This window comes from Chrysochloris asiatica, unplaced genomic scaffold (assembly GCF_000296735.1).
Source record: "Chrysochloris asiatica unplaced genomic scaffold, ChrAsi1.0 scaffold00007, whole genome shotgun sequence".
In the NCBI taxonomy this organism is placed as follows: Eukaryota; Metazoa; Chordata; class Mammalia; order Afrosoricida; family Chrysochloridae; genus Chrysochloris; species Chrysochloris asiatica.
In genome coordinates this window covers 24,242,328-24,250,138 of record NW_006408525.1, presented here as the reverse complement: position 1 = coordinate 24,250,138, position 7,811 = coordinate 24,242,328, and positions in this window count along the sequence as shown.

Sequence of the window (7,811 nt, the reverse complement as noted above, 5' to 3'; positions counted from 1 at the left end):
CAACTTTTTTTCCCCCAAACCAGTTGCCATTCAAGTCATTACTACTAATGATTGTTGTTGTTAAGTGCCGTTGAGTCGATTCCGACCCATAGTGACCCTGTTTAGAGTTTAGGGTTTCCTGTATAGAGCAGCTGGTGAGCTTGAACCACTGACCTTGCAGTTCAAATGACTTTGCAGTCTGACACATTAGCCCACAGCGCCACACCAGGATTACTCATAATACCCTTATAGAAATACAACATTCTCCATATCTAATTAAATTTGCTTGTATTAAGTATATGCAATTATAAATGAAATGTGCATAGCCCCAACATGTCTCAAGAAATTTACTTTAAAGAAGAGTTTTGCCTTAGGAAAACTTGGTAATCTCTTTGGAGTGCAGTTTCCTCACCTATAAACTGAGGGTAATCTGTGATCCCTAAAATGTTTCTCATTTCTGTCTTTAGAATTGCCATGCATCCTTTGAGAAAACATGAACTCTAATACAGCTCTCTGCTGCCACCTACTGGGAAAATTGCAGCACACATTTCTGTCTGAAGTGAACTATTCAGTTCCCCTTTACCTTAGCAATTGTATTCAATTAATGAGAATTAAAGCTTCCTGGACTTTCCAAGTTTCAGTGTTTTCAATTTGTAAAACATTCCAAATGAGTCAAACCTAAATTTTAACATATCTTTAACCATCTGGAAATTAATTTTTTAAGCATTTTTCTCACAGGGAAAATACAACTTTTTTTGTATTTGTCTAGTGTTTTACAACGACAATCCTGCCAACTCTACTCATATGGCGTTTGCTTTAATTATTGTTTTTAGTGCTGCATTTATGAAGGCTGATAAAAATCATCTAATATAACAAAAATTATTTAAATGATTTTTAAAGATTTCTAAAGCATTCAATTTGTGTTATGTGATAGTTTAAGTTTTTATAGTGAATTATGGGAGAACACCAGCTTTACATTCATCCTATCGTATTTCGTTTAATTGCAACGATTACAATCCCCTTCATGCATCATCAACCAACCAAAGGGTACACCCTGCAAGCCCCTCCCCCTACATAGTTTTCCCCTCCCCTCCCTCCCCCCTCCCAATCCCCGGGCCGTCAGCATACAGCCCCTCTCCCTCTCTGAGTCCGGAATCCCCAGCCACTCTATCTCTGGCATCACTGTCCCCGCACCCTTGATGGTTGACCCAGGGACCATCAAGGGTGAAGAGGTCCCGCACTCCGCTCTTCACCCTTGATGGTCCCTGGGTCAACCACTCCCCTCCTTTTGTTACACAACATCTACCTTTACATTTCTGACCCTCACAGTCAGTACTGATAGCAATTATTCACTATTGTACCACAAGAGTCTTATCCCCATCTCCTTTCATCAGCCCCATCCCAACAGATTGGAAACCACTCAGTGGAGATTCTGAGAAGGTCCACTTTTGAACACACACACACATCCCCTGGAATGCGTGTACTTTTAAAAAACTTTTTACAGTGTATTTTTTTCCCCGTTGAAAGAGTTTCCTAAATTAAAGGCTAAGTATTGGTTTTACTTTTCAAAACAACTAAAAACTTCATTCCAGAATTTCCACCATTACACTAAAAATGCAGTCCAAATAATTCAGTCATAAAAGATGAGATTGAATTTCCTGGCAGCTGGGGTTGAGCAGACTTGGGAGGATAGGAGCCAAAGCCAGTTCCTTCATCTCTGAATACATATTATCTCAGTCATTCTGTTGCCTGAAGCATGAGGCTATCTTAGGAGTAATAAGGACAATCGGAATCCTACACTCTGGTAGCATAGTGGTTACGAATCGGGCTGTGAACCTCATGGTCAGCAGTTTGAAACTACCAGTGGTTCCACAGGAGAAAGATGAGGCTTTCTGCTCCCGTAAAGATTTACAGCCTCGGAAACCCTGTACAGGGTCACTATGAGTCGGAACCGACTCCACAGCACATAACAACAACACACCTTGTTAGAACTAATCCTGAGGGAGGGCTTCTTTTAAAGTTGTAAAGGAAGTCAGGAAACTAGTTTGGAAACAGGAAATGATGTCCAGGTATTTCTGAACTATTGCTTCTGCCTCATGATTCACAGGTAAAGCTGCCAACTGGCTTAGATATTAGAATACAATGAGTGATAACCATCTTTTGGTTTATGATGAAACTCATTAAAAAAATAGCCCAAACTACTTTCCAATCCTTCCCCATTTCTTCTATGTGTGGTACAGTAGTATACAACAGTGCTTATCTTTAATATCCTTGTCTTAATAGTGCTGTAGGAAAAGTATGGAGTCCTAGTGTGGTGCTGTAGAATTAAGCACTGAATTGCTAACCACAGAGTCAGTGGTTCAAACCCACCAACTGCTCCTCGGAAACTCCATACAGGGTGGCTATGAGTTGGAACAGACAGGACAGCACTTAACAAGAACAACAGGATAAGCACTGGACCACAAAGTCAATTTAAACCACAAGGTCAGTGTTTCAAACTCACCAGCCATTCCTCAGAAACCCAATATAGACTCGCTATCTGTAGGAACTGACTCTCAACAACAACAACAAATTATACAAACAATATAGGCTCAAACAAAGCTTGGATAACCCAGAAATGCACAAAGGAAAAAAGAATTTAAATCTTAATTCAGCTGTGCAAATACAACCATTGCTGACACATTGTTGTAAGTCCTCGCAGCAGTTCATATACTTATCTATGTATTTTTCAATTTTTAATATACTGTTATACTATACAAGGAGCTCTGGTAATGTACTGGTTACGAATTGGGCTGCAGTTCGAAACTACCAGCTGTTCTACGGAAAAAAGATGAGCCTTTCTGCTCCCGTAAAGATTTACAGCCTCAGAAACCCTGTACAGGGTCGCTATGAGTCAGAACCAACTCCACAGCACGTAACAACAACAATACTGTATAGATTATTTTGTAGATGATTTTTAACATTTTTTTCTTTTCAATATAGTATGTGGTTGTTAGGTGTCATAGAGTTGATTCCAACTCATAGTGATCCTATGCACAACAGAATAAAACACTACTCCATCCTGTGCCAACGACCTCTGGTAGGGTAGTGATTATGAATCAGGCTGCAAACCTTAAAGTCAGCAGTTTGAAACTACCAGCTATTCTGCAGGAGAAAGATGAGACTTTCTGCTCCCGTAAAGAGTTATAGCCTCGGAAACTCTGTACAGGGTCACTATGAGTCGGAACCAACTCCACGGCACATAACCACCACCACCACCATCCTCACAATTTTTATGTTTGAGCCTACTGTGGAAGCCACTAAGTCCATCTATCTTACTGGGGGTCCTCCTCTTTGTCAGTGACTTTACTAAACATGGTGTTCTTTTTCAGGGACTGGTCCCTACTGATAATATGCCCAAAGTATGTGAGATGAAGAGTATACTGGCTGTACTTTTTCTAAGATAAAGTTGTCTGTTCTTCTGACAGTCCATGGTACTTTCAATATTCTTCACTAACACTGTAATTCAAATGCATCAGTTTTTCTACGGTCTTCCTAATTCATTGTCTAGCGTTCACATGGATATGAGACGATTGAAAATACCATGACTTTGTTTGGTCAGGCTCACCTTAGTCCTCAAACTGACATCTTTACTCTTTAACAGTTTAATGAGGTCTTTTGCAGCAGATTTGAAAATGCAGTATGTCTTTTGATCTTTTGACTGCTGCTTGCCTGAGTGTTGACTACTATGGATCCAAGTAAAATTAAAATCTTGACAACTTCGTGATGTTTTTTATTGGTCCAATTGTGATTTTTTTTTTTTTTTTTTGAGTTGTAATCCATACTGAAGGCTATTTTCTTTGATCTTCATGGCAAGTGCTTCAAATCCTCTTGGCTTTCAGCAATCAAAGTTGTGTCATCTACGTCACAGTTAATGAGCCTTCCTCCAATCCTGATGTCTCAGTCTTCCTCATATAGTTCAATTTCTCTGATTATTTGCTCAACATACAGATTGAACAAGTGTGAAGAAAGAATACAACCCTGACATACACTTTTTCTGTTCTGTTTGAATGACTGCCTCTGGTCTACATATAGGTTCTGCCTGAGCACAATGAAGCGTTCTGGAATTCCTGTTCTTCACAATGTTATCTGTAGTTCCACATCCTGATGATATCCCATCTGACGTCAGCAATGACATCCCTCATTCCATGGGGAACGAGAGATAGCATCAGGATGTGTAATGAGGGATATCATTGCTGACATCAGTTGGATCTTGACAAAGCAGAGAATACCAGAAAGAAGTTTACCTGTGTTTATTGACTACGCAAAGGCTTTTGATTGTGTGGATCATAACAAGCTATGGACAACATTGCAAAGAATGTGTATTCCGTAATACTTAATTGTGCTCATGAGGAAACTGTACATAGACCAAGAGGCAATTGTTCACACAGAAGAAAGGAACACTGAATAGTTTAAACTTAAGAAAGGTGTATGCCAGGATTATATTCTTTCACCATAGTTATTCAATCTGTAATGCTGAGCAAATAATTTGAGAAGCTGGATTATATGAAGAAAAATGCATCAGGATTGGAGGAAGACTTATTAATAACCTACAATATGCAGATTATACAACCTTGCTTGCTGAATGCAAACAGGACTGAAAATACTTAATGATTAAGTATGGGTTGCACCTCAATGTAAAGAAAACAAAAATCCTCACCACTGGACCAGTAAACAACATCCATATAAGCAAGAAGCTCTGGTAGCATAGTGGTTACGAGTTGGGCTGCCAACCTCAAGGTCAACACTTCAAAACTACCAGCTGTTCCATGGGAGAAAGATGAGGCTTTCTACTCCCGTAAAGATTTATAGTCTCGGAAACCCTGTACAGGGTCACTAGGAGTTGGAACCAACTCCACATCAAATAACAACAACACAAGTGAAGAAAAGATTGAAGCTGTCAAAGACTTCATTTTGCTAGGATCAACTGTCAAAATTTATGGAAGCAGCAGTCAAGAAATCAAATGCCATATTGCATTAAGCAAATCTGCTGCACAAGATCTCTTTAAAGTGTTCAAGAGCAAAGAAGTAACTTTAAGGACTAAGGTGCACCTCACCCAAGCCATGATACTTTCAATAACCTCATATGCATGTGAAAGTTGAACAACGAATAAAGAAGACCATAGAAGAATCGATGTATTTGCTTATAGTGTTGGAGGAGAATATTAAAAGTACCATGGGCTGCCAAAAGAATGAACCAATCTGTTTTGGAAGAAGTAGAGCCAGAATGCTTTTTAGAAGCCAGGATGGCCAGACTTCATCTCTCATATTTCAGACATATAACAGGAAGGACCAGTCCCCGGAGAAGGACATTGTTGTTAAGTGCCGTCGAGTCGATTCTGACTCATAGCGACCCTGTACAGGGTTTCCAAGGCTGCAAATCTTTACGGGAGCAGAAAGCCTCATCTTTCTCCCATGGAACAGCTGGTAGTTTCGAACAGCTGACCTTGAGGTTCGCAGCCCAATTCATAACCACTACGCTAACAGAGCTCCGGAGAAGGACATAATGCTTGGTAAAGTGGAGTGTCAGTGAAAAAAGAGCAAAACCTCCAACGAGATGAATTGGTACAGTGGCAGAGCAAGGATTGTGAGGTTGTTCTGTTATTCAGTAGGTCACTATGAGTCAGTACCATCTTGATGGTACCTAACAACAATGTCCTAAAATGGTTGAATAGTAACCAATTCGTTTTGGTACAGTGACTCTTCTTTTGATGCATCCTGCATCATGCAATATTTTGCCCATAGAGCCCTTCAATATTTCAACTTGAAGCTTCAATTTTTTCCTTCAGTTCTTTCAGTTTGAGGAATTCTGAGTGTCCTTCCCTCTTGGTTTTCTAACTCTAGAACTTTGCACATTTCATTGTAATACTTGGCATTGCCTTCTCCATCTGCCCTTGGAAATTTTCTGTTCAACTCTTTTACTTCATTTCTTCCAGTTGTTTTAGCTACTCTATATTCAAGAGCAAGTTTCAGAGTCTCTTCTGACATCACCTTTGGTGTTTTCTTTCTTTTCTGTCTTTTGAGTTCTTCATGTATGATGTTCTTAATGTCATCCCACAACTCCCCTGGTCTTCAGTCACTAGTGTTCAATGCACCAAATTTGTTCTTGAGATGGTCTCTAAATACAGGTGAAAAATACTCAAGGTTCTATTTAGGCTCATGTGGATTTATTTTAATTTTCTTCAGTTTGAGTCTGACTTGCATATGAGCAATTGATGCACAGTAGGCCTCTGGCCTTGCTTTGGCTGATAATATTGAGTGTCTCCATTGTTTCTTCTCACAGATATCGTCAACTTGATTCCTATGTATTCCATCTGGCAAAGTCTGTGTGTATAGTCACAGTTTATGTTGTTGAAAAAATTATTTGTAATTAGTAAGTTGTTGGTTTTGCAAAATTCTGTCATTTGATCTCCAGTGCCATTTCTATCATATTTCCCAATTATTGATCCTTCCTCTTTGTTTTCAACTTTCACATCAGTAGTTATCACTACATCTTGATAGCATATTTAATCAATTTCAGACTGAAGACATTGGTAAAATTCTTTAAGTTCTTCATCACCAGATTTGTTGTTGTTGTTGTTGTTGTTAAGTGCTTTCTAGTAGGTTCTGACCCATAGCAAGCCTGTATAGGGTTTCTAAAGAGCAACTGGTGAGCTTGAACCGCCGACCTTGCAGTTCAACCAGCTTTGCAGTCTGGCACATTAACCCACAGTGCCACACCAGGACTCCTTTGGTGGTTGGTGCTTAAATTTGAATAATAGTGGTATTAACTGGTCTTCCTTGGTGGTGGTGGTGGAAATGCTGGGTCAGTTTCAATTCATAGCAACACTATGCTCAACAGAATGATGGCCATTTTATGCCAGCTTCACAATTGTTGCTCTGCTTGAATTCATTATTGATACCACTGTGTCAATCCATCTTGTTGCGGGTCTTTCTCTTTTTTACTGACCTTCCACTTTACCAAGTATGATGGCCTTCTCCAGGGACTGTTCCCACTTGAGAACACATACAAAGTACAAGAGACTAAGACTCTCCACCTTCACTTCTAAGGAGCAATCTGGCTGTACTTCCTTCAAGACAGACTTGTTTGTTCTCCTGGCAGTATTTTCAATGTTCTTTGCCAATACTATAATTCAAATGCATAGATTCTTCTCCATTCATACTTACTCATTGTCTAACTTTCACATACATATGAGGTGATTGAAAATACCATGGCTTGATGAAAGTATGGTGAAAGGATGCTTGGTGCTGCATATCTTTCCTGATTTTAAACTATTCAATATCCCCTTGTTCTCTCCTAAAATGACTGACTCTTGGTCTATGTACAGGTTCCCCATGAGCACAATTAAGTGTTCTGGAATATCTATTCTTCAAAATGTGATCCATAGTTACAAGCAGACCAGCCTGGAACAGCTAGAGAGGCAGAAGATACATCTTCAAAGAAAGATCAGCAGGAAAACCCAAAACAAAACAAAAAACACAAACAAGAATAAGCAAGCTGTTCACCAGGAAGCCATCAAGGCAAGCAATCAAGTTCCTTTAGGACAAACTCCCCTCCAAGACTGAAACTCAAAGGGAACACAGGAGCAGGCATGGGAGCTTGCTGATGACCACATTGGTCTACTGGTGAGTGGAAGAGGGGGAAAGGCAGCAATGAAGAAATGGGCTGAGTTCAACCACATTCCATAGACTCCCATTGACCTGGAGATGAGAGAGAGAAGACGAAGGGCTGGTTGGTCCAAAGTGTGATGAGACCTGGGGACACCTGAGCCCGTGTACAAGGACATAGCCAC